Genomic DNA, 26,547 nt, shown 5'->3' on the forward strand with positions numbered 1-26,547 from the left:
ACTTCTTCAGATTGGCAACATGAGTATCAACCGACGGTACCCCCTGGGAAGAAGGAACCGAGGGAAGAATGGAAGGATGAAAACCATAATTCATGAAAAAGGGGCTAGAGCGAGTTGAATCGCAAACAAGATTATTGTGTGCGAACTCTGCCCAAGGAATCAGACCGACCCAATCGTCCTGGTGTTCAGAAACAAAACAACGCAGATATTGTCCAATCTTTTGATTGGTACGTTCAGCGGCTCCGTTAGACTGAGGGTGATAAGCAGAAGAAAAATTAAATTTAATGCCTAGTTGAGAACAGAATGATCTCCAGAAACGTGAAACAAACTGGGAACCTCTATCAGAAGTAATCTCGGAAGGTATCCCATGTAAGCGAAAGATCTCTTTAGCAAAAATCTCCGCTAATTCAGGTGAAGTCGGAAGTTTAGGTAAAGGCACGAAATGAGCCATCTTGGTAAACCTATCCACCACTGTGAGAATAACAGTGTGCTTTTTCGAAACAGGCAAATCCACAATAAAATCCATCGCCAAACAGGACCAAGGTTTTTCTGGAACTTCCAGGGGATGTAAGAGACCACAAGGAAGTGAATGAGGTAGTTTAGTCTTAGTACAGACCTCACAGGCTCCGATAAAATCCTTAATATCCCTCCGTAAAGAAGGCCACCAGAAATCTTTAGAGATCAAGGAATATGTTTTGCGAACGCCCGGATGACCAGCCACCTTACTCTCGTGAAGACACTGTAAGAGCTCCAGTTGGAGTTCAGGAGGAATCGAAGTGTCTAGACGCAGGAGTCAGTCTAGGTGCCAGATGCTGCAAGCTCCTGATCTGATCAAGAAGCGGAGAATGGATTTTGAGAGTTGTGTTAGCGATGATATTACACTTAGGTACTATAGAGGATAAAACCGGCTCAGATATGGCAGAAGGTTCATGTTGGCGAGACAAGGCATCAGCTTTAGAATTCTTAGAACCAGGCCTATATGTGAGTATGTAATTGAAGTGAGTGAGGAATATAGACCAACGGGCCTGTCTCGATGATAATCGTTTAGCCTCCCCAATATAGGATAAGTTTTTATGATCCGTCAAAATGGTAACAGGATGAAAAGTCCCCTCCAATAGATGTCTCCACTCCTTCAAAGCCATGATAACCGCTAGGAGTTCCCTGTCACCAATGTCATATCTGCTCTCAGTACCCGATAATTTTTTGGAAAAATACCCACATGGATGTAATGGTTTATCCACACCCAACCTTTGGGACAGGATGGCACCTATACCCGTCTCAGAAGCGTCAACTTCGAGTAGGAAAGGCAGAGTAGTATCAGGGTGAACTAAAATTGGTGCGGAAGCAAACAGCTCCTTGAGAGTCTTAAAAGCCAGAAGTGCTTCAGTAGACCAATTCTTAGTGTCAGCCCCTTGTCTGGTCATATTGGTGATAGGAGCAATAATAGAGGAGTAACCCTTAATGAAACGTCTGTAATAATTAGAGAAACCAATAAATCTCTGAATGGCCTTGAGACCCTTAGGTAAAGGCCAATCTAAAATGGATTGGAGTTTCTCCGGATCCATTTCAAACCCCTCTCCAGAAATCACGTAACCAAGAAAGGTAGTCTGGGATTGGTCAAAGCTACATTTCTCTAATTTGCAGTACAAGCCATGTTGAAGAAGTTTGTGCAAAACCCTTCTGACCTGTCCGTGGTGAGTCTCAATATCCCTGGAATGTATAAGTATATCATCGAGGTATACAATAACAGTCATGTTGAAACTCCCTAAGAACTTCATTAATTAGATCCTGAAATACCGCCGGGGCATTACAGAGACCAAAAGGCATTACAGTATACTCATAGTGCCCATAACGAGTATTGAACGCAGTCTTCCACTCGTGTCCCTGCTGAATTCTCACCAAGTTATAAGCACCTCTGAGGTCTAACTTAGTGAAAATCTTGGAACCCTTTAATCGATCAAAAAGCTTGGTGATCAAGGGGATCGGATAGGCATTTCTAATGGTTATCTTGTTCAAACCTCAGTAGTCAATGCAAGGTCTTAAAGAACCATCCTTCTTTTTAACAAAAAAAAATCCAGCCCCAGCAGGGGAGGAGGATCTCCTAATGAACCCTTTGTCTAGGTTTTCACGAATATACTCCTCTAAGACTAAGTTCTCATTCGTAGACAAAGGGTATACATGGCCCCTGGGAGGCATAGTACCAGGAAGTAAATTAATTTTGCAATCAAAAGGCCTGTGTGGTGGTAAGGTATCAGCCTTTCTTTTGTCAAATACCGCCTTTAAATCTTTTTTTTTTTTTTTTTTTATATATTTTTATTTCTTCAAAAAATTTTATATTACAATTATCAAGACATACAATAACCTCAATTTCCATTCTTTGTATCGATGGGTATGTTTCCCTACAAACAATTTACTAAAAAAACGTAGTAATAGGATAAAACGAACAAAAATTAGCAGTTTTACCATTGTTAAACTAGTTTGGGAAACCATGTCCCCATTTAACACCAAAATAAAGATTGAAGTTAATAAAAACTCATCCCATGCTCATCCACACCGCCGGAGGAATCAGGCAAATGCCTTTCAGTTGTTCTCAACCCTCTTTATTAAGTACGGTAAAGCTGGTATTCCTCCGGGAACATACACACTCTTCGGGGCAGGTTTAGAAGACTCTGCGTTATACCTTATCCTTACTAGCAGTAAACTTCTCAACTAACTTTTCCCATTTGCTGGGTTCCTTCAGACCTACAGAATTACCTTGAATTATCCCCGTTTCCATTTTGCATTGGTATATAGCTTGTGTTTTAATTTCTCTCCACTCTAATACCTTATTACTTTTCCAATATCTGGCTATTGTTATCTTGACTGCCAGTAAAATGTGCGTTATCAGCTTACTTAACTCATTTGGCATAGCAGGCCATCCCAAATGCAACAGAAAACTTTGTGGTGTAAAGGGTATATCTTTCTGACCCATACTTTGAATCTGATGGGATACACACTTCCATATGTTACTTAAAGATTTACAGTTCCACCAGATATGGAGATAATCTCCCAAGCCTTCCTCACATCGCCAACATACCGATTTCTGATCTTTATACATTTTAGCCAATTTTACTGGGACCATATACCATCTGTTTAGGAGTTTATAAAAGTTTTCTACTATATTTAAGCAATGTACCGATTTGTTAACTTTAACTATGGCATTTATCATGTCTTGTTCAGGGATCCCAATATGTAGATCTTTTTCCCACTTAATCCTAGCTTTCCAGTCCGAGGATTTCTGTAAATCCCTTAAAAATTCATAGCATCTGGAGATGTGACCTTTAGTGCTATAGTTTTCCATAATCTTTTTAAGGGAACTAATATTTCTACTGTGCTGGAAATCCAAAAATTTCGCCAGATAATACTTAATTCTTAGATATGTAAATATCTCCTTGTTGTCTATCCCAAACTCTGATTGTAACTGGTTAAATGGCTTTATTTCCTTTGTGTCAATAAGCTCTTGTATATACTTAATTCCCTTTTGTGTCCATCCATTAATATTAATGTCATCAATGTTACTTTTAATCACCTCTATAGGTAAAAATGGGAATAATCTATATTCTATTTTGCATTTTTTCTTAGTTTTATTCCAGAATCTCCAAATGCTATCAATAATCTTTGAGTTTTCTGGACGGACTAATTTTTTTTTTTCCCCCTTTTTCCTAGTTGACCAGAACAGAGCAGACAGACTACTTATCTCTACTAATGATTGCTCAATTTGGTACCAAGCTTGATCCTTTTGGTCTGTACTTAGGGTATTAACCGTGTGTGCCAACATACAGGCGTTATGATATTCTATTATATTTGGGGCAGCTAGACCTCCATCTTTTCTTTTCTTGGATAGTAGCTGGAGGCTTATTCTCGGTTTTTTTCCCTTCCAAATAAATTTAGAAAAAGCTGCCTGTATCATTTTTAACCAAGGATTTGGAACCTGTATTGGTACCATTCTAAATAGATAATTCCACTTAGGCAAAATATATGAACGGATGGTATTTATACGCCCGATCCAGGAAATCTCTCTGCTAACCCATTCTTTTAGAATCTTATTAGTATTTTTTATGAGAGGGAGAAAATTGACCTCTATAACTTTATTTATGTTTCTTGGTATTTTAATGCCAAGAAACGAAATATATCTCTTTGTCCAGATGAAATCATAAGATGTTTTTATATATTCCTTGTCCTCTTTTACTAGATTTGTTGCCATTATTGTAGTCTTATTAGTGTTAATTTTATAGTTTGAATATTTACTGTATTGGTCTAATATTTTTATCAATTCCGGGACTGATGTTCTAGGGTTCTGCAACATAAGCAGAACATCGTCCGCATATAGGTTAATCTTATGCTCTATATTGTTAAACAAAAAACCCTTAATCTGCGCGTTCTGCCTAATATCTTCTGCCAGAGGCTCAATGGTTAAGACATAGAGTAGCGGGGACAGAGGGCAGCCCTGCCTAGTACCATTCTTAATGTTAAACCAGTCTGCTTCTATTCCTGGACCTATTGTCCTGGCAGAGGGAGCTGCATATAACGCCATTATGGCGTCGTATACTGCCCCAACTATACCAAACGACTTCAGTGTATCTCCCAGAAAATCCCATCTGACCCTGTCAAACGCTTTTTCAGCATCCAATGACAGGGTCAGGAGGGAGACCTTCTTCTTGATCGCTACTTCATGCACATCCAATATTCTCCTAAGTCCGCCTGAGGCTGCTCTGCCGGAGATAAATCCAGCCTGGTCTTGGTGAATCAAAGCAGGAATGCAGATTTTTAAACGGTCTGCTATGATTGAGGCATAGATTTTTACATCCCCATTCAGAAGAGATATAGGTCGATAGTTCTCTAATTTGGCTGGATCTTTATCTGGCTTCAGAATTGGGACTATATTGGCTTGAAGCATCTCACTGGGAAAAGCCCGATTTTCCACTATCGAATTAAATACCCCTGCGAGGCGTACCGATAGAGTGTCCCTAAATATCTTATAAAATTTATTTGAATAGCCATCAGGGCCAGGGGCTTTATTCATCTGTAACTTATTTATTGCTACTATAATGTCCTCTGAGGTTATTGGTTTATTTATCTCATTCAGATGTTCTCTAGTTATTTTTGGCATTTTCCTTTTTATAAAGTATTCTGATGAGGGGAGTTGTTGTCCCACCGGGTCTAAGTTATATAATCGGCTATAATAATTGTTAAAAGCTAACCCTATCTTTTTGGGGCATAATAACGTTTCTTTACCCGTCTCGATTTTATAAATCCTCCTCATTATTTTTTTATTTTTTAATTTATTTGTAAGCAGCCTGTCTGCCCTATTGCTCTTATAATACCAATCTATCTTTAAGGAATGTAAAGTTTTTGTTTTCTCCTCCCATAATAGTTCATTTATACGGCTTTGCACTGACAGCATTTTTACACTGATCTCTTGTGTTGGAGAGATTTTGTTTTCACTGGATAGTTTATAGTAATCCACATAAAGATCCCTCAGAGGTTTCCCCTTTTTTTTTTTTTCGATTGTACCTAGTTTAATTAAGTACCCTCTTATGACACATTTATATGTGTTCCATATCACTGGGGTCGACACCTCTCCAGTCTCATTTTCGAGAAAAAACTTATCTGACATCTCCTCAATATATTTTCTATTTTCTTTACTAGAGAGAATGTTGTCATTTAATCTCCAGTTTGTTCTTCTTTCCCTGTTATTCCCTATATCCACCTCCAAAATCATAGCGTTATGGTCTGACCATGTAACTTCGTCTATAAGGACTTTATTAGTGCTATTGGCCAGGGCGTCATTGCCCAATATTAGATCAATTCTCGAATATGAGAGATATGATCTGGAGAAGCATGTATAATCCCTCTCGAGTGGATGGAACACCCGCCAAATATCCAGTAGGCCATATTTTTTAATTATCTTTTGGAATTGTGCTGCCTGAGCTATTGCAGCTTTATTTTGCCCAGCGGGATTTAATGATTTCCTGTCAAGATTTACATCTAATATACGGTTGAAATCCCCCGATAGAAGTAATTTTCCCTGTTTTATTTTTTCTACTTTGTCCAGAAGATCATAAAAGTACTTATTTGAGGGGTTATTAGGCGCATAAACATTAACTAGTGTATAGATTTCTGTTTGAATTTTAATTATCATTATAATAAATCTGGCTTCCTCATCTTTTTCTTGGTAAATAATTTTAGCATCAATATCCTCAGTTAACATAATGGCTACCCCTCTTTTCCTCTGCTTGTCTAATGAGGCACATGCCACTATTGGAAACCCTTGAGGGATAAATCTTATCCAATCCTCTCTTCTCCAATGCGTCTCCTGTAAGAAAATTATTTGAGCTTTTTCTTTCTTAATGTAGTCGAACAAGATCGCTCTCTTATTGGGAGAGTTTAAACCCTGAGCATTTAACGATAAAAATTTAACCATTCTCTCTTTTTATCCTCTTGTACACTGCCCAAAGTCCATTGTTTATATTCTTATTGGAGCTGAATTTAATAACAATCCTTATCTGATAACAAGCCCCTGCCCCTACCACACATACAGCACCATTCATACCTCTTCCCCTCATATCTGAGGGGCATTCATACTGATAACCCTGGGTAATAACCTCTGGGTTTAGAACCAAAAAGGAAAAAAAACCTGAATGGAATCTAGTCCTCATCAGGATGACCCCTAGACAAGGAAAAATTAAGAGCTGAACTGTAATCGTCCCCGTATACTACTTCGTTTTCCCACCTTCTAAAATGCTTCAACAATGACCCCAACTTCCCTCTGATAGACAAACTTTACACGATTTTTAGTTCTTCCCGATTGGGATTCCCCATCTATAAATCAGTCTCTCCCGCACTTTAGTCTCCACCCTCTGTCGTGTTCCCTACCACCCTTAACAAAAAGTACTATTACTACTATCTAGATGTAATTACGATTCTAATTTATCTTCTTGTGGACCCCTTGTCTATATTTGTACTCTAAATTTTATTTTTAATATTATTCAATAATAAATTCTTGTGGATAGCCTCTTCCTCTTTTAAATTAGCCCAGTGTTACGTGAGTGTCTCTTCCATTTAATTCATATTAATTTTACCCCCCTTGTTCTCACGTCAAAAATTAATCCTCTTGTGTAAATGTGATTTTATCTATTACTCTACCTATCCCTAGTTACTCTCTCTTAGTTTTTTTTTTTTTTTTTTTTTTTCCCCTCCCTTTCCCTTTCCTTTCCTTCCTTTCCCCCCACTTATTCCCCTTTTTTGTTAAAGTGCAACTCCGTCCTACAAAATTAACCATTCCTAAATACTTTAATATATTCTCCGTGAGGAATAAGTGTCATTATTAATGTGTCTTTTAACTTAATTTCCACTTAATTTTCCCCCATATTGTGTTCTTTTTCCCCCAAACCCTATGCACTCTTTTCCCATTGTGATTCACAAAAACCATTTCAAACTCCATCCTGAATTAACCTTGTCGACCAACTGATTTCAATTCTCTCCCTAATTAAACTATATTTTCCAACCAATTAGTTGCATTTTCAAGTGAATCAAATGTATGCGTGATCCCGTCTTTGGAGACTATAAGTTTGGTGGGAAATCCCCATCTATATTTTAAATTTTTTTCTCTTAAACGTAAAGTAGCTGGAAAAAAGAGTTTCCTCGCTTTCCTTGTCTGGAAAGAGAGATCTGGGAAAACCTTTATGTCCTTAAATTTCCCTTGTTCTCTTTCTGTTTGTCTTGCTGCTTTTAGAATTTTTTCTCTGAAGGAGTAAGAATGACAGGCGATAATTATGTCTCTTGGAAGATCATCCGGAAGTGTTCTTGGTTTATATAGGCGATGTGATCTCTCAAGGAAATCCATTTTATCATCAATATGAATTTTAAGAGCTTTAAAAAACTCCATAAGGTAATTTCCCAAATTTTCTTGTGAAATAGATTCCGAGATATTTCTTATTCTTAGATTGTTTCTTCTTCCTCTATCCTCCAAGTTAGTAGATCTCTCCTGTAGATCGTTTAACATCGCTTGTTGTTTCTCAATGGTCTCTTTTTGCTTCTGAAGGAGGAATTCCAGGTTTTCTATTTTTTGTTCGTTGACTGTGACCTTTTGACCCATTGATGCTATGTCTTGCTTTAAGTTTGCAAAACTCCCCTGCATTTCTAGTTTTATTTGTTCCAACTGTAGATTTAAACACTCTTTTAAATACGCTGGGGTTATCATTTGTTCTTCTAAGCATTCCTGTGGGTCTTTCTCATTAGGGTCTCCCATTGGCTTACTTAATATCATTTTGCTTGGCGTTGATACCGAGGAGTTTTCTATTGAGCTTTTATCTCCTGTTGCATTGAAAAAATGTGAAAGTCTCCTTTCTTGCTTTTCCTTCTTTTCACGGTCTTTTTTTGGGGGAAGCTTTGGGTCTTGTCTTTGCTCTGCCGTTTTCCTTGTCGTCATTTCTCTAGTCCTTTTTTCCCCTCAGTTAAGTGGGACACTTTTTTCTTCTTTTCCCTTTTTTTATTCTTATCAGGATTTCCTTCCTTCCTTCCCCCCTGCAAGTGCTGCAACTCCCTTCTCAGTCTTATTTCCCTTCAGGGAGGGTACTGGGCCGATGTTATAATGCCTTCTCATCCAAAAAAAAACAAAAAAAAAACAAAATCAGTCGGCTGTCTTTTACCAGTCAGATAGTATTGCCACTTCTCGAGTGTAGGCTTACATTCAAATCAATGCCTAGTTCTTAATATTTAGGCTAACCTGATTTTAACAGTAGCTTCCTTGCATACACCGTTTAAGGGCTGCCCTGAGAGATTGTACTTAATTCAAGTTCGTTCACAATTCTGATTAAATTCTCATAGCTCTCAACCTGGCTTCACATCTTCCCCCAGGGGGGATAAGCAGGGAGAGAAAAAAAAAAGGGAAAAGGTCCTTTCGGCCTACCCTCCACTTCACAACAATTCGTTCCAAAAGTAATTATTAAGCCATTAATAAAGTTGCTCCCACCTCCATCTACCGGAGCGTTTCCACCCCCCCTTTATAGATTTTTTTTTTTCTTTTGGTTATTAAATTCTTGCCTCCCCAATGTCAGATACCCCGAGGGGTTTTCACCTGAGTTGTCTTGGAAGTAAAAGCGGAGGGAGATAGGTGGTGGTAGGCTTAGGAGATTGATAGTAGGAGCCTGGCGTCAAAAAGCATCATCGGCTGTCTCTCCGGTATTACGGGTCGGGGCGGCATACTCATCTGGCAGTCAATAACGGGATCTGTCGGGGTAAACACTCGTCGTGCTCGTCGAGGTAAGCAGCCACACTCTCATACGGGCGGTGTCTCCCTCATACCCTCGTGGGACTCCAGCTCAGCTCATCGCGGCGGCGTGCACGCTACGCTCCCTGCGTGACGTCACGTCGTCATCCCCGCCTTTAAATCTAGATACAAGGACGGTATCTGTACTTTAGTAGAGTCGGTAGAGTTATTAAGTGTGTTAACAATACAAAGGGGTGACACTCTCTTTAAACATCTCTCTTGACAACCCTGACCCCACGAGACTATTTCCCCTGATTTCCAATCTATAATGGGGGTATGTCTCTTCAGCCAGGAGTATCCCAGGACTATGGGAACAGAAGGAGATGAAATGAGTAGTAGAGATATCTCCTCCTTGTGTAGAATACCAGTAGTTAAGTTAAGAGGTGTGGTTTCCCGGAAAATCACAGGCTCAACTAAAGGTCTACCATCTATGGCCTCAACAGCCAAAGGTGTCTTCCTTAACTGGGATGGGATAGCGTGTTTGGTGAGAAAAACTTGGTCGATAAAGCTCTCAGCAGCTCCGGAGTCTATCAATGCCATAGTCTCTAACGTTCCCTTCTCCCAAGTTAAAGAGACGGGTAATAGAAGCCTGTGTTCTTTGTAGTTATGAGTAGAGGACAAAATAGAAACACCCAAGGCCTGTCCTCTAGAGAAACTTAGGTGCGAGCGTTTCCCGGGCGATTGGGACAATTCAAACGTAAGTGACCTCTGACTCCACAATACATACACAGTCCCTCCCTTCTCCTGTACTGTCTCTCCTCCTCTGAGAGGCGAGTAAGGCCTATCTGCATAGGTTCTGGAAACTGTGGAGTTTTGGTTTCAGGGCTCTGAAATGATGGAGCTAGTCTAAAGGAAGGTCTACCGGTTCTATCTCGAGTGTTCTGCCTCTCTCTTAGACGTTCGTCAATGCGAGATATAAAGGAAATTAAGTCCTCCAAATTCTCGGGAAGCTCTCTCGTCGCTACCTCGTCAAGTATTACATCGGATAATCCGTTTAAAAATACGTCTATATAAGCCTGTTCATTCCACTTAACCTCTGCCGCCAAAGACCTGAACTCTAGTGCATAATCCACAAGTGTTCGGTTCTCTTGTCTAAGGCGCAACAGTGATCTAGCTGCATTGACCTTTCTGCCAGGGGGGTCAAAAGTTATTTTAAAAGCAGCTACAAAGGCATTATAGTTATAGACTAATGGATTATCATTCTCCCACAACGGATTAGCCCATCTCAGAGCCTTCTCAATGAGTAAGGTGATAATAAATCCCACCTTTGCCCTATCAGAAGGTTAGGAACGGGGTTGTAGCTCGAAATGGATACTGATCTGGTTCAAAAAGCCACGACACCTTTCAGGAGAACCAGCATAACGTACAGGTGGGGTAACTCGGGAAGAAGCACCTACAGTGGCTACCTCTAGCCCTGAACTCACAGGAGGAATAGAAGTATTACGCATCTCCTCAGGTGGATTATTAGGACGTGATAGTAACGCCTGTAGTGCTAGTGCCATCTGATCCATTCTATGCTCCATGGCGTCAAACCTAGGATCAGGAGAACCAAGCTGACAGTTTGTACCTGCAGGATCCATTGGCCCTGTCGTAATGTCAGGATCGGGACAGGGATCCAACACGCAGAGTACAAAGAGTAGCAGATACGTATACCGGACCTTAGAATGGCCGGACTTAACGTAATACTACGTATAGAATGGTCAGGGACAAGCCGAGGTCGAGGGAACGAGAAGACAGGTAAGCGAGAGACAAGCCGGGTCAAGGATAACAGAGAAGACAGGTAAGTAATAACAAAGCCGGGTCAGAACCAAAAGACAAGAGAATACAAGAGCGCTGTGTGACTAGGCAGGCTAGAACCACGACAGGGCAATGAGAAAATGCTGAGAGCTCCCTTAAATACCCTGGTTCTAGAGACTAATCACGCCTCCGCCGAGACCTGATTCGTGTCCGGGATTTGACTGACAGGTCGGGCTAGAATAGCGTCATGACGTCGACTATTGAGCGTCACGTTACAAAAAGGCATAGTTCTCTCGCGCCCGGCGTTTACATGCGCGAGGGGACCGCGAGGAACGGGAGAATCATGCCGTCTGGATGGAAAAACGTCTAAGTCTCTACCCGTCTCAGGGGTAGAGACTACAGGTACCCTGACACTTCCACAGACAGACCCAACATACAACACAAGATGAGTGACTCACCACAGTTACCACCATCAGATTGGCAGACCATGGAGAAAGCTATTGGCAGACTGCTCATGCAGAACCCAAAACCCGATACAGCTACTGATCAATCCACGGGAGTAATGGAAGATGTCCTCCCCGGAGACCTCCACGCGATAAAACGGCAACGGAAGGGCACCGTATCGGACACCCAGAGACAAAGAGGCAAAACTCCAGTGAAAAAGAGCCGGCAGGTAGAGAGAAGAAGACCTTCCCCTCCATACTCTCCGTCCTCAGAGGACGACGATCGCAGTCCCCCTCCATCGCTTGACATCATGGACGAATGGAAGGCGGGGGCTTCACGCTCGGAAGACAAAGACTGGCTAGACGTCCAGGGAGAAGACAAGGAATACGATCAAGACACATACCTTGATCAAGAAGAGGGCACCTTCATAGACCCCCAGGGGACGGCCATGTTTGACCCCCGCACGATCCGACACCCAAGATCGACGGAATGGGGGTTACCAGATCACCTGGCTCAGTTCATCCATTTCTGGCTGAGAAAGCCAATGGACAAAGAAGTCAGGGCAAGGCTTCGGGCAGAATGCCCAAGACCAACTCTACCAGATAAAATCGCAGTGACCCCAGAATTTGATTCTACTGTATCCCTGTTCATGTCCCGTGCGGGCCGAGACCCGCGGAAAGGAATAGAAAAAGGCCTTAGGGAATCCCAAGACAAGCTCCTTGACATCCTGGGTCCTCTAGCGAAAATGCTATACCTGGCTGACCTAGCCCTTTCCCAAGGCACTACACTGGACGCCCACACTATTCGCGAATGGGCACAACGGGCCATTTGTATGCTGGGCAACACCAATGCAGCAATGTGCGCAGAACGCCGCAGAACTGCATTATTGAAAATGGACCCGAAACTGATGGAGCTGGGTAAGAAAGAGATGGGACCATTAGCGAACGGTCAGCTATTTGGTGACTCATTCATAACTGAGCTCAAAAAACATGTGAGCATCTTCACCACTCTGAATAAGGCTCAGACCTCCATCAAGCAAGTATTTCGTAACACCACACCACGCAGGGGAGTTTTTGCCAGGGCTGGTCGCCAAAGGGGCCGCGCCACCAGCCGATTCTGGCCTACAGGCCCCAGACACCAATCATCTCAAGCATTCTTCCCAACCTCGAGATCCAACTTCCAGCGAGGATCCTTCCGTTCAAGAGGCACCCGCACCCGCGGACGCTTCAATGCAGGTGAGCATTCCCGACATACCTTTTCTATATTCGCACATGACTGCAGGCAGACTGTCTCTTTTTTCACAGGAATGGGAAAAGATATCCTCGGACAGCTGGATCCTCAATACAGTAGCCGGTTACGAGATCGAATTCTCGGACACCCCGGTACAGGACCGACGCCCACCACCAATAAGAGCGTCGGCAATACACACCGAAATCATAGATACGGAGATCCAAACCCTGTTCGACAAGGGGGCGGTGGAACCCGCCCCAGACGATACGGGTTTCTTCAGCAACATCTTCGTAGTCCAAAAGAAAACAGGAGACTACAGACCGGTCATCAACCTACGGCAACTGAACGTTTTTGTCACCTACAGACATTTCAAAATGGAAGGAATCCACCTTCTAAGAGACCTATTGTCGCAACACGACTGGTTCACCCGACTAGACCTAAAGGACGCCTACCTATCGGTATCAATAGCTCGCGTCAGCCGTCCATTCCTCCGCTTCACATGGAAACATCTCTCCTACCAATTCACCTGTCTCCCATTCGGCCTCAGCTCAGCACCATGGTGCTTTACGAAACTCATGAAGCCGGTAATGGCTTACCTAAGAGAGAAGGGCATCCGCTGCCTAATATACCTGGACGATATTTTGATATTCTGCAAATCAGCATCCAGGCTTCAAGCTCAAACGAGATCCATAGTGCTCTTGCTAGAATCTTTGGGTTTCATCATAAACAGAGAAAAATCTTCACTCCAACCAGCCAAGGTGGTTCAATTCCTGGGATTCGAAATAGATTCGAGAACATGTACCCTCCGGTTACCCACTTCAAAGATTGCAACAATACGGAAAGAGATACGCAGGGTACTTCGAAGAGACTCAATACCGCTTCGCCTCCTGGCCAGAATAATAGGCCTTTTGTCATCTTCCATACAAGCGATCTTCCCAGGACCGCTACACTACCGGGCCATGCAACGGGCGAAGGCCCATCACCTGAGGCAAGGACAGACATACGACCACTGGATCCCAGTGTCAACAGAAATTCGGACGGAACTCCGATGGTGGCTCCTCCACATGGAGGCCTGGAACGGCAGAGCCATATTCAGTCCGAACCCGGACTTCGTCCTGGAGTCGGACGCCAGCCTATGGGGCTGGGGAGCCCACTGTGCACAGGCGTCCACCGGAGGACCATGGTCGGAGGAAGAGAAACTCCTACACATCAACTGCCTGGAGTTGATAGCGGGCTCCTTTGCGATCCGGAGTCTGGCCAAGAACATGTCCAACTGCTGCATTCTCTTGCGCATGGAAATTTTTCGGCAGTCCGGTACATAAACCACCTGGGCGGAGCCAGATCACGGGCCTTGACAGAAGCGACGAGGGACATCTATCGATTCTGCCTACCCCGCAACATCACGATCAAGGCAGAATACCTACCGGGAGTCAACAACCTCACGGCGGACTGGTTCTCTCGACATTGGAGAGACAGCAGCGATTGGCGCCTGGACACCACTACCTTTCACAGGATAAGACAAGTAAGAGGTCCGCTACACATAGACCTCTTCGCATCACGGACGAACACTCAGCTACCGAGGTATTACAGTTGGCTTCCGGACCCTCAAAGCGAAGCAGTCAACGCATTCCTCCAACAATGGCCACAAACGGGAGCTTACGCGTTCCCACCGTTTTCAATGTTGGCGAGAGTCCTCCACCACCTACGCAGAGCGAGGACTTCTCTAATCTTGATCACACCATTGTGGAAGAGCCAAGCATGGTTCCCGGACCTTCTAGCTCTGTCTCAAGACCATCCGCTACTCCTACCAGTGTTCCCATTCCTCCTAGTGAACCCGGACGGGGAACCTCATCCGTTGATTACACAAGACCGATTGGAACTGGTGGCCTGGAATCTTTCCGGGGATCCTGGAATGTCTCAGGCCTATCGCAGACGACTAGAAACCTATTATGGGACTCCTGAGCACCTGGCACTAGGCGCAGCTACCTATCCGCATGGAACACGTGGAATCGCTGGTGCATGGAAAGGGACCTCGATCCCTTTACAGCACCTATTCCCTGCATTCTAAATTTCCTGTCAAACCTTTTCTCAGAAGGACGAGCATACCGCTCAATTAATATCACCAGATCCGCCATTTCGGCGGCCCACACCCCAATAGACGGTACACCAGTGGGTCAAAACACCCTAATATGCCGTCTACTTTGGGGCATCAGACTAGCCAGACCTCCGGCCCCGAAATATAACACTCTTTGGGATGTAGATGTAGTTATCCGATTCCTGAGGAACTGGCCGGACAATGAGACCCTGTCTCTGAGACAACGATCAGCCAAATTGACTCTCCTTCTATGTTTAGTTTCTTTTCGCAGAGTCGCGGACGTTAGGGCTTTTGACATAAACGGTTTCACTGTAACACCAGAAGGGGTTACCTTCACGGTGTCTCACAGGACTAAGACAGACTCCACATCCGTATCTTACCCTTTTTTTCTGACGGTTCCGCGGCTATGCGTTGTGAACACCCTACTTCGGTACGTAGAGGTTACCGAATCGCTCCGTTTTTACCGATCGGGTCAACTACTGGTATCTTACACTAAACCATACAAACCCGTAACTACCACTACGTTGGCTAGATGGGTTCGATGGCTCTTATCCCTGGCAGGGGTAGAACCGAATTTCGGGGCCCACTCGGTACGCGGGGCGGCGGCTTCGCGTGCATATTCGGCAGGAGCATCACTTACGGACATCTTGCGCTCGGCAGACTGGACTAGAGAAAACATCTTCAGAGTTTTCTACTTTCGACAGACATGTCACGCCTCTTTTCCGTTGTTACCACAGCGTTAAAAATGCAAAATAGGAAGCCTCCTGTCATGTAATAAAATTTGTAGATTATGTTAACGTAGTGTACGTATAATCTTAATTTTAATAATGACAGGAGGCAAGTATTTTCCCCCCCGTAGACATTGGTATCATTCCCACCCAAATACTCGCCATTCAGCATTTAACAGACAGTTATGACGACCTTACAGACTGATATCTTCATACTGTATGAAATCTCACATACACAGTTTCAGTATAGATATAACTGTAGCTAACAACTCAATAGACTTGTCAATGTAATACCTAGATTTTAGATATATTAATTAACTAAATCGGATATATAGGTTTGCATGCGGACAATAGTCCATTTCCACACCTTTCACCTATTTCCGTTTTTTTCCAGCATGAGATGATTCGGGAACTGGGCGACAACACCTCTCAAGCTTCAGTCCAAGCTACATTCGTTTAAAGTTACAGAGTTCCAGTTTAAAGGACACTCCACAACCTGACGTTACAGGATTTCACACATCAAAGAAAGAGGAATAGACACGCCCACCAAAGACTTATATACAGGCTATGTTGGCCTAGGATTGGTTAAAAGTTTTTGATTGATTGACTTGTGCTGCTGGAGGCATAAGTAAAGAAAGTTATGCAAAATACTCGCCTCCTGTCATTATTAAAATTAAGATTATACGTACACTACGCTAACATAATCTACAAATTAGATAGTATGTCATGTTGTCACCACAGCCACCTTAGACATGACTTCAAGTAACTAGAGCTTCTAGTCTCTTAGACAGCTGTGGAATATGTTTAGCATTTGCACATTAAATGATATGTACAACTCACAAAACTAGACTTATAGATAAATGAGAATACTTAGTAAGGGTGCAACCTATGGAAAAACCAGCTTCCCAACTGGTCAAAAATCAGTAAAAAAAATATATAGTAATGAGTGCACATAGCACTACTTTGTGTGTCAGTTTTTTTCTTCAATGCTTTCCTCAATGCATAGCATGAGCTTATTTGCTCCCTGCATTTTCCTGTAAATACATTTGTATCTTTATGTTGATGTGACTGAATACAGGAGTATATTTGGGTGCATTCTCTTTGTGTTTGACTGTAGTGTGGTGCCTGTGTGGAGTTTCAGTGCATGTAAAAGCAAGATTTAAGTGAGGTGTCAGCGTATGTGAACAGAGGATTGTATTTGTGTAATGTCCACATATGTAAATGCAGGGATGTGTATGAATACATTTTCTTTATTTTTCCTCATTTACCTATTCTTGTTATTCCTGTTACTCTCTCTAGTCCCCACTACTGCTTCCCTTGCCATCTCCCAACCCTTGCTTCTATCTAAATCTCTGCCTACATCTTGTGTATCTGTTTTCATCTTCTCCAATACGTTTGCATCTGTCCCATCCACTTGTGCCATTTTAAGTAATGGTTGGTAAAGTTCTAAGATGGTAAGGTGCTAGAATCTAGCCATTGGATTTGACTCTGCCCACTTCACTTCATGATCTCAACCCTCTAATGCTGTTACAAAGTGCTAGACTTTGTAGACAGGGCAATATGCAGGATTCTCTTTTAAATTCTATGGGTTACATCAGAAAGCATGCCAGAGAAGATTTGCTTTTCAAAAAGCCCAAATTCTTTTCATGATTATTTGCTGAGGCTCTCCGCAGCATCTGCAGTCATCAACAATGGGATGGGAAGGACACTGCAAAACTGTTCATTAAAGACACAAAATAGAAACATAGAATGTGATGGCATATAAGAACCCTTCAACCCATCTAGTCTGCCCGATTTTCTAAATACTTTCGTTAGCCCCTGGCCTTATCTTAAATCTAGGATAGCCTTATGACAATCCCAAGCATGCTTAAACTTTTTCACTGTGTTAACCTCTACCACTTCAGCTGGAAGGCTATTCCATGCATCCATTACTCTCTCAGTAAAGTAACACTTCCTAAATTTATTTTTAAACCTTTGCCCCTCTAATTTAAAACTTTGTCCTCTTGTTGTGTGTTGTTTTTCTTCTTTTAAATATAGTCTCCTTCTTTATTGTGTTGATTCCCTTTATGTATTTAAATGTTTCTATCATATCCCCCCTGTCTGGTCTTTCATCCAATCTATACATGTTAAGATCCTTTAACCTTTCCTTGTAAGTTTATCCTGCAATCCATTAGCCAGTTTAGTAGCCCTTCTCTGAGATATGGTCTCTAGTATAACACTCCAAGTGAGGTCTCACCAGTGCTCTGTACAATGGCTAATGCCTCTCACTAAAATGTTTCTTTTTAACATACTCCTCTCATTAGTCCTTACCACAAAATATTTCTATTTTTTTCACTGCAGCAAAAACTGGGGGTGGCGCATTGCCCCAGCTTCTGCTACGGACCAGCCTCTACTAGTCATTCTTCATATACCTTCTGTGTTTGCCTCCTACCATATGTATCTCACCCTGTACTGAATATTGATGAAATTGTATATCCCCTCTGCATCAGACACATAGTAGAACCTCAAAATGCTGGCACATTACAGGTGAAGCAAAGGAAGGTGTGCAATCATACTCCTACCCAGTTCCCACTCAATCATGTTCTGCATTTATACATTCCCACTAGAAATAGTAATAAGTTAATGTAAGATGTGTAAGAGCATATCATTAAGGACACCCACAACTATAGCTAGAATTGTCCATCTTTGCCATACCTGTCTTGTTTATGTTGTCCAAAAGAATTCTTAAAATCCTTATAAAGGTAATGAAATGTAATTTATTGTTTTATTAATTAATAAAATATTTTACCAGAAAGGATACATTGAGATTTTTCTAATTTTCAAGTATGTCCTGGGTCCACAAACCATTGCATTGATACAATAGGGTACAATAAAATACAAAAACAATATTAATACACAATATATAGAAAATTTAGCATAGAAAAGGAAGAAATATATAATAAACCATGACACGTGCATTCTGTTTTGAGATATGTAGAGAGAGATCTGTTAAAGGATTTTAGGCCTGGGGAAGATTTGAAAGTGTGCCAGAGATTGTACCATAATTGCGGTGCTCTGTAGGAAAAGGAGGATCGAGACGCTTTCTTTTTGTATTGAGGTAGACTAAATAAAGTACTAATAAAACACAGTAAAAAAGGGAAAAAAATTGATACACAGTGCTCAAATCACCAAATGTGAATCATTCCAAGTCACACAAAAAGTGTATAAAACAATATAAAAAGTAGTATGGTGAGAGCAAGTATTTATACACCAGGTAAAAAATAGATAAAATATATAAAACAGGCAATATTACCATCAATCTTGGATGTCCTAAAAATATAAAATAAATGACATAGTATAGCCTGTATAAGATGGTAACAATTAAAATAAATTTAAAATTGTCCACTCACGTGGTGCTGAGCCTTAAACAGCGGCTCAGACTTCAAGCGCCTTGTAATAATATCGTGGAGACCGCAGTGCTGGTTAAGTTGATCTCTGTCAAAATCCCCTTGTACAAATTGGTAAAAGCCAAGTCAGGAAATGCAGGAACAAACTTTATTTAACAAAGCATATAATGGGATCTCCCAAGTATTGCACTAACGCGTTTCGACCGTTATGGTCTTTATCAAAGTGCTGTGTAATCAACCAAATTTGGCATTTAAATACTTTTACAAACATTAAAAAAGGCGCGCATTGTAGTTTCTTCGCCGGTCTACTTCCGGTTTCTGGCTGTTACTCGTCGTCGTTTGGTTTCCGGCTTCCGGTCATGTTGCGTGTCACGGGGTATTTCCGGGTCAGCGGTCAGATTCTCTTTGCGTTCCAGCAGAGGCTCCGGTCCCGGTCAACGGAAATAAGTTTTTCTTAATTGTCTTTTAGACCATGTCCATAATATCAACAAACAGTATAGAGGGCATTCACTTTATATGTATTTATCCATTCTTTATGCCGTTATTTGGAAATTAATAAGAAAACCTTTTTCTAATGTTGGACTCGTTTATACAATAAAGATTATAAATTATAATAAAAACTTAATCATATATCTCAATATGTATATTAAAAACAGACAATTCCATGGGTTAAAAATATAACAAAACTAAATACAGTATGAATAAAAACTCAATATGAGAAGAGGGGGATAAAACAGGAATAAAGAAGAGAATATATGAATGATTAAAATGAACCATAAAATACATATAATAAAAATACATATTATAAAAATTCATATTATAAAAAAGAGGTAGTTTCAAAATCCACGTTAAGGCCTTCAGGAGTGAGGGTATTGAGGTTAAACATCCACCTCATTTCTGCTCTACTTAAAATTTTATCTTTACATCCTCCTCTCCAGTGAACTTTTATCTTTTCTATGCCTATAAACTGAAGACCTTCTGGATTTCCATTATGATGCTCTAAGAAATGTTTGGAAACACTGTGGTTAATGATTTTTTTCTTAATATTATTAATATGTTCTCCTATTCTGACTTTTAATTTTCTTATTGTCTTGCCCACATATTGATAACCGCACGGGCAAGTTAGGAGATATATTAAATTTGTTGTATTGCAGGTGATTAATGAGTGTATTTTATATTCTTCTTCTGGATTTTTGTTCGAAGAGAAAGTTTTTTTATTTTTACTTGTAGTTTTTTTTAATCTACATCCAGTACAATCTCCGCAATAATAAAAACCCACTTGTCCTCCTAAAAAATTACTGGTTTCCTTTTTTACTTTATCTAAAAAACTGTTTGTTAAAATTTGCCTAAAATTTCTCGCTCCTCTAAAAATGAATTGGGGTTTATCTCCTAAATATGGTAAAAGATCTTTATCCTCTTTTAGCACATGCCAGTTCTTTTTAAAAACATTGCATAAGGGTCTGTTATTAGTGCTAAAATTAAGGATAAGAGGGATATGTTCTTCCTTTTTTGTTTCTTTATATTTATATTCTAACAGTGACTCCCTATCTCTTCTGCCTATTTCATCTCTGGCATTCTTAATTAAAATAGGATCATAACCTTTATCTATGAATTGCTGCATAAGGTTACATGATTGGTCTTGATAGTCATTAGGATCTGTACAGTTCCTCCTTAAACGGAGGAACTGGCCTCTTGGTACATTATTGAGCCAAGGTTTAAAATGGCAGCTTTGCAGGTCTATAAAACTATTTACATCTACCTTCTTAAAATGAGTTCTACTTTTAATTTGGTCCTGTTGTATAAAAATATCCAAATCTAAAAAGGTGATGTTTTGATTGCTAATATTGGAGGTGAGTTTAATATTCCAGTCATTGGAATTTAAAAACTCTAAAAACTTATCCAGGGAATCTCTGTCCCCCCTCCATATAATAAAAATGTCATCTATGTACCGCTTATAAAGGACCAGGTTTGCCCCCAGGTCCACACTGGGGAGGACAAACGTCTCTTCCCAGTGGGACATAAATAAATTTGCATAACTGGGGGCAAACCTGGTCCCCATAGCGGTACCTTGGGTATGCAGATAAAATTGTTCTTCGTACCAAAAGAAATTATTTCTTAGTATGATCTCAATTCCCTTCAAGATAAAATCAACTTGTGCTTCATTAAAATCTCCTAGTTTTTGTAAAAAATATCTTGCAGCCTTACAACCCCTCTCATGTGCTATGTTAGTGTATAGGCTGCTCACATCACAGGTCGCCATAATATATTATTTTTCCCATTTAAAATCTTTTAACATTTTTAGCAGACTCATTGTATCCTTCAGATAGGTCGGGCATTTTTTAACGAGATCTTGTAAAAAACGGTCAATATACTGGGATAAATTAGATAAAAGAGATCCTATACCGGATATTATTGGCCTGCCAGGTGGATTAAAAATGTCTTTATGAATTTTCGGCAATACATAAATAACTGGGATTCTTGGGTATTCCACTTTTAAAAACTTATATTCTTTTTTATTTAAAATTCCTGTTTCTAATCCTTCCTTGATAAAATTTTCATATTCATCCTTTATCTTAGTTAGTGGGTTCACATCTAATTTCTGATAAGTGGTAGCATCATCTAATTGATTCTGACTTTCTTTTAAGTATTTGTCTTTCTGCCAGATCACCACACCTTATCGGCCGGTTTTATTATCACTGACTTATCTTCTTTTAAATCTTTTAATGCTATTTTTTCTTTTTTAGATAGGTTTCTTTGGTATTTATTTAAAGGTTTTAACTTTTTCAGATCCTTTAGGCATAGTTTTTCAAAAACCTTCATTGCTTCAGATTTTTTATTTACTGGATAAAAAGAAGATTTTTGTTTTAAATTAGTGTGTTTGTAGCAATCTTTTTCTATTTCTTGTTCTTTTGGTGTAAAATCCTTAAAAAAAATTTTTAAACATAATTTACGTAAAAATCTATTTAGATCTAAAAAGCTGTCAAATTTATTGGCCTCACAGCTTGGTGCAAATTTAAAACCCTTTCTCAGGACGGACACATGTGTGTCTGTTAGGGTTTTATCTGATAAGTTAAAAATAGGGATAGGTTTCTCATCTATCTCCTCTTTATTCTCTCTTCTTTTTTTCTCTTTCCCTCTTCCTCTATCTCCCCCTCTTCTATTTCCCTTGTTCTTTTTAGTGGGGTGTTCAGTTTTCTCCGATTTAGATATGCTGGTCCTAAAAAAAGATCTTGACTTTCCTCTCTAAGTTCTCTTAATTTTTCAAATCTATTAGAAGTGATGTTTTTTTGTGGGGTGGTTCTTCTAAACGAACTACTGGTGTGTGATATAGGATTTATAGGTTCCCTCTTAAAAAAATGTTTTTTCCTTTTAGGGGTGACCTTTATCCATTGGTTTTCTCTTTTAGATGGGGTCCTATTTCTGAAGTATTCCCTTCTGTTTTTTTCCTGTCCCATTTTTATTTGATGATAATGTGGGATATTTCTATTTTCTTTTCTTTCTATATTAGTTTTGTTTTGATAATTTCCTTTTGTTTGATTGTTATCTCTAGTCCTTTCTGACGTCGAGAAGTTCCTAATTTTTCCTTGGGCATAGTCTTCCATATCTCGTTTAAACTTTCTTCGCTTAGTTTCAATAATCTTTCTTTCTAGTTTACTAATCTTTTCTATCATTCTTTTGTTAATATTCTCAAACTCCTCCATAAAGGGTTCTAATTTGGGTTCTAATTTGATTTGGATGTCTTTAATATTCTCTTCTAATTGATGTAGAGTCTGACCCCTCTGCTCAATTATTATTCCCATCATGTGGAATGAGAAGGATTCTAAAGAGTTATCCCAAATTTTCATAAAGACATCATGATCTTGATCAAAAGTGGGGAGTTTCTGAAATCTCAGACCTCGTGGGGTTATTTTTTGGGTGGTATATCTCTCTAATGTAAACACCTCCCACTTAATTTTCATTTCCCTAATTAACAATTTTTCTAATTGTTCGCATATAATATCTAAATCATCACTACAAAATACATCATTTTTCTGATCAACTAGACTAAATAAAGTGCTGGTAGTGGATCGGAGGTTATAGGAGGTGGGAACAGCTCCGGTAGGGTGGGAGCTTCCCAGAAAAGCTCTTAAACACAAGGCTGGAAAGATAAAGGGTGCATCTGGATTCCAGCCAGTTTAGTTCTTTTACCATGTCATAATGGTGGGTCATATAGTTACATTGTAGCACAAAGCGCCAGAACAAGTTATACAATGTATTAAGCCTATTAAGGTGAGTTTGCAGTGCAGGGGCATATACTATATCCTCATAATCAATGATTGGCATCAGCATTTGCTGTACAATTTTTTTACTTTACAGTATGGCTTAGGCAGGATTTGTTTCTGTACAGGGCACCTAGTTTTGGATAAAGTTTAGATGCAAGTTTTTCTAGGTGGAGACCAAAATATAGATTAGGGTCTAACAACATACCCAAGTATTTGAAAGAGTGGACTGCGGTCAGTGTGCTATTTGACTTTGTTTTGATGCATAGATGGGAATTTTGTAATTTGTGTAATTTAGGTACTGTTCCAAAGATCATTGTGACAGTTTTGCAAGTGTTTAGGAAGAGTTTGTTTTTTGTGATCTACTGTTCAACCTCTGTGAACTGGTCTTGGAGCACAGTGACGTACACATGATCCATGGGGCCCCGGTGCAAAAACTGATCCGTAGGACCCCTCCGGCATTTACACTACATGGGCCGGGGCTGCAACACATGACAGTCGCAGTGCATGCAGATACACATACACTTAAAGGACCACTATAGGCAACCAGCCCACTTCCGCTCAATGAAGTGGTCTAGGTGCCATGTCCCTCTAGTTTTAACCCTGCAGCTGAAAACAACTGCTAAGTTTCACTGAGGGTTAATCCAGCCTCTACTAGCTGTCTCACTGACAGCCACTAGAGACGCTTCTGCAATTCTCACTGTGCAAATCACAGTGAGATGACGCTGGACGTCCATAGGAAAGCAGTGAGTAATGCTTTCCTGTGGGTGGCTTAAATGCGCGCGCGTGTCTTGCGAGATCCCCAGCACCAAGGTAAGTGCTGAAGGTGTTTTAACCCCTTCAGCCGAGCGGGAGGGAGGCCACAAGGGTGGAGTTTGTTTTAGTGGCACTATACTGGTCCTTTAATGGTAAACATTCAGATACACATACAGACAAACAGATACCCATGCAGACCAAGAGATACACATACAGACCCACATACAGGCACACACACACACAAGCAGACACACACAGAGATACAGATACATACACACACACACACATACAAACACACACTCATAGTGACAGACCTACATACACACTCACTGACAAACACATATTTAACTCACTAACAAACACACACTCACTAAAATACAAGCATACACACACACAAACAGATGCATACACACTAGCTAACAGACACACACATCTACTGACAGACACACACTCAGTGACATACATACATACACACTCACTGACAGACACACATAAACACTCACTTACAAAACATACACTCTCACTGACAAACACACACTCACTAACATACACCAAACAGACTCACTAACAGACAAACAATCAATAACAGACACACACTAACAGACACACACAAAATAACACGCTTAGTAACAGACACTCACACAGTAACACACTCACTGACACACACACACAAACACACACACTCACTGACACACAAAAACTGACACACTCACTGACACTCACTAGCAGACACACACTCAATAGCAGACACACACTAACAGACAAACACAAACTAACACACTCAGTAACAGACACACACAGTAACACACTCACTGACACACACACACACACACACTAACACTAACACACATACACACACATTTTTTTCTTTGTTTAATCCCCCAGCCTCCCTAACTTTGGGAGTGCTGAGGGGATTCCAGCTTTCCCTGGGGTCCAGTGGAGCTGCTGGGCAGCCAGTCACTGCAAGCGATGAGAGAGCATTGATCCTCCTCTTCAGCTCCCTCGTGCGCCGCTTACTGGTGCCGGAGCCGGAGTGACATCATAGTCCGGCTCCGGCATCACTGCGGTGCGAGTGAGGGAGCTGGGCAGAGAGAGCTCAGGGGAGAATGCTCCCTGGCGCTCACCCATCCACCCGTCAAGTGACACCACTGAAAGCCTCAGGGGGCCCTGAGGTGGCCAGCTCCTGAGCCCCCCAGGAGTAGAGGCTGGCAAACTACGGCCATGGCCGCTATGGCGTACATACCCAGGTTGCAAGGCGGCCAGGCCTCCCAGTCGAGAATGGAACCTTGGAGAACACTACACGTGACTGGGAGAGGGAGTCACTGTCAGAAATGGACACATGTTGTTATCGATCTGATACATATGATCAAAACCATGTTAGTGGACGATCACCAATACCTGACTTTTTTAGTTTGTGCAGTAGAATGTTGTAGTCTACTGTGTCAAAGGCCTTTGCAAAATCAAGGAAAACAGTTCCATGCCAGTTTGGATGTAATTGCAAACTTTTAAGAGGGCAGTTGTTGTTGAGTGATTTGGGTGAAAGCCTGATTGATCTGGGGTCAGGTAGTTTGATTGTTGGTAATACTCACATAGTTGCATATGGACGCATTTTTCCAAGACTTTTGACAATACTGGGAGCAATGATATTGGGCGATAGTTAGAAACACAAGTATGTATAGGTACTACTCTTGCAGTCTTCCAAAGTTTGGGTATCTACCCAGACACCCAGGATTCGTTAATTAGGGTTGTAACAGGTTTAGCTATTGCCGGTGCATTGACCTTCAACAATATTGCTGGGATTTGATCAGGTCCAGACTCGTTTTTCATTTTTAGATTATTAAGGTGTTTCTTAATGACACTAATAGGTACAGGTCTAAAATCTAACTTCTCTATATTGGATCTTTGCAAACTTAGTGGGGCTTGATCCATATTTGTAGTTTCAGCATGTATTAGCTTGGCAATCAGGGTGGTGGAGCATCTGACAAAATAATTGGTAAAAGCATTTGCTATATCTAAGGGGAGTTGCAGGGTTTGGTTTTCCACTTTGACAGTGGAGGGTTGGGAGTGGATTAGGGGAGTTTGTAAGTTATTTATTATTTTCCAAAAGTTGCTAGAGTTTGAAATGTTAGTGTGCAGATTTTCACTGAAATATTGGGCCTTGGCCAATTTTGTTTGTTTTGTGCATATATTTCGCCATTTTCTATATGCACATCTATCTATCATAGAGCCAGTACGCTTGAACTTTGACCACAATGAATCCCGAAACTGGTACATTTGAATGAGGTCAGTTGTGACTTGTCTTTACCCGTGTGTCTCATTTCCTAAATTCCAACTCTCTCCTTGACCCTCTTCAATCTGTCTTCCGCCGTCTCCACTCTACTGAGACTGCGCTTATCAAAGTTACTAATGACCTAATCGCAGCTAAATCCAAAGGCCACTACTCCATACTAATTCTTCTTGACCTGTCTGCTGCCTTTGACACCATGTATCATGCTCTCCTTCTTCAAACTCTTCAAGCACTCGGTCTCTGTGACTCTGTCCTCTCGTGGTTTTCCTCTTATCTTTCCCAACGCTCATTCAGTGTCTCCTTTTCTAATGACTC

The sequence above is a fragment of the Pelobates fuscus genome, chromosome 1, assembly GCF_036172605.1.
Source record: "Pelobates fuscus isolate aPelFus1 chromosome 1, aPelFus1.pri, whole genome shotgun sequence".
NCBI lineage: Eukaryota > Metazoa > Chordata > Amphibia > Anura > Pelobatidae > Pelobates > Pelobates fuscus.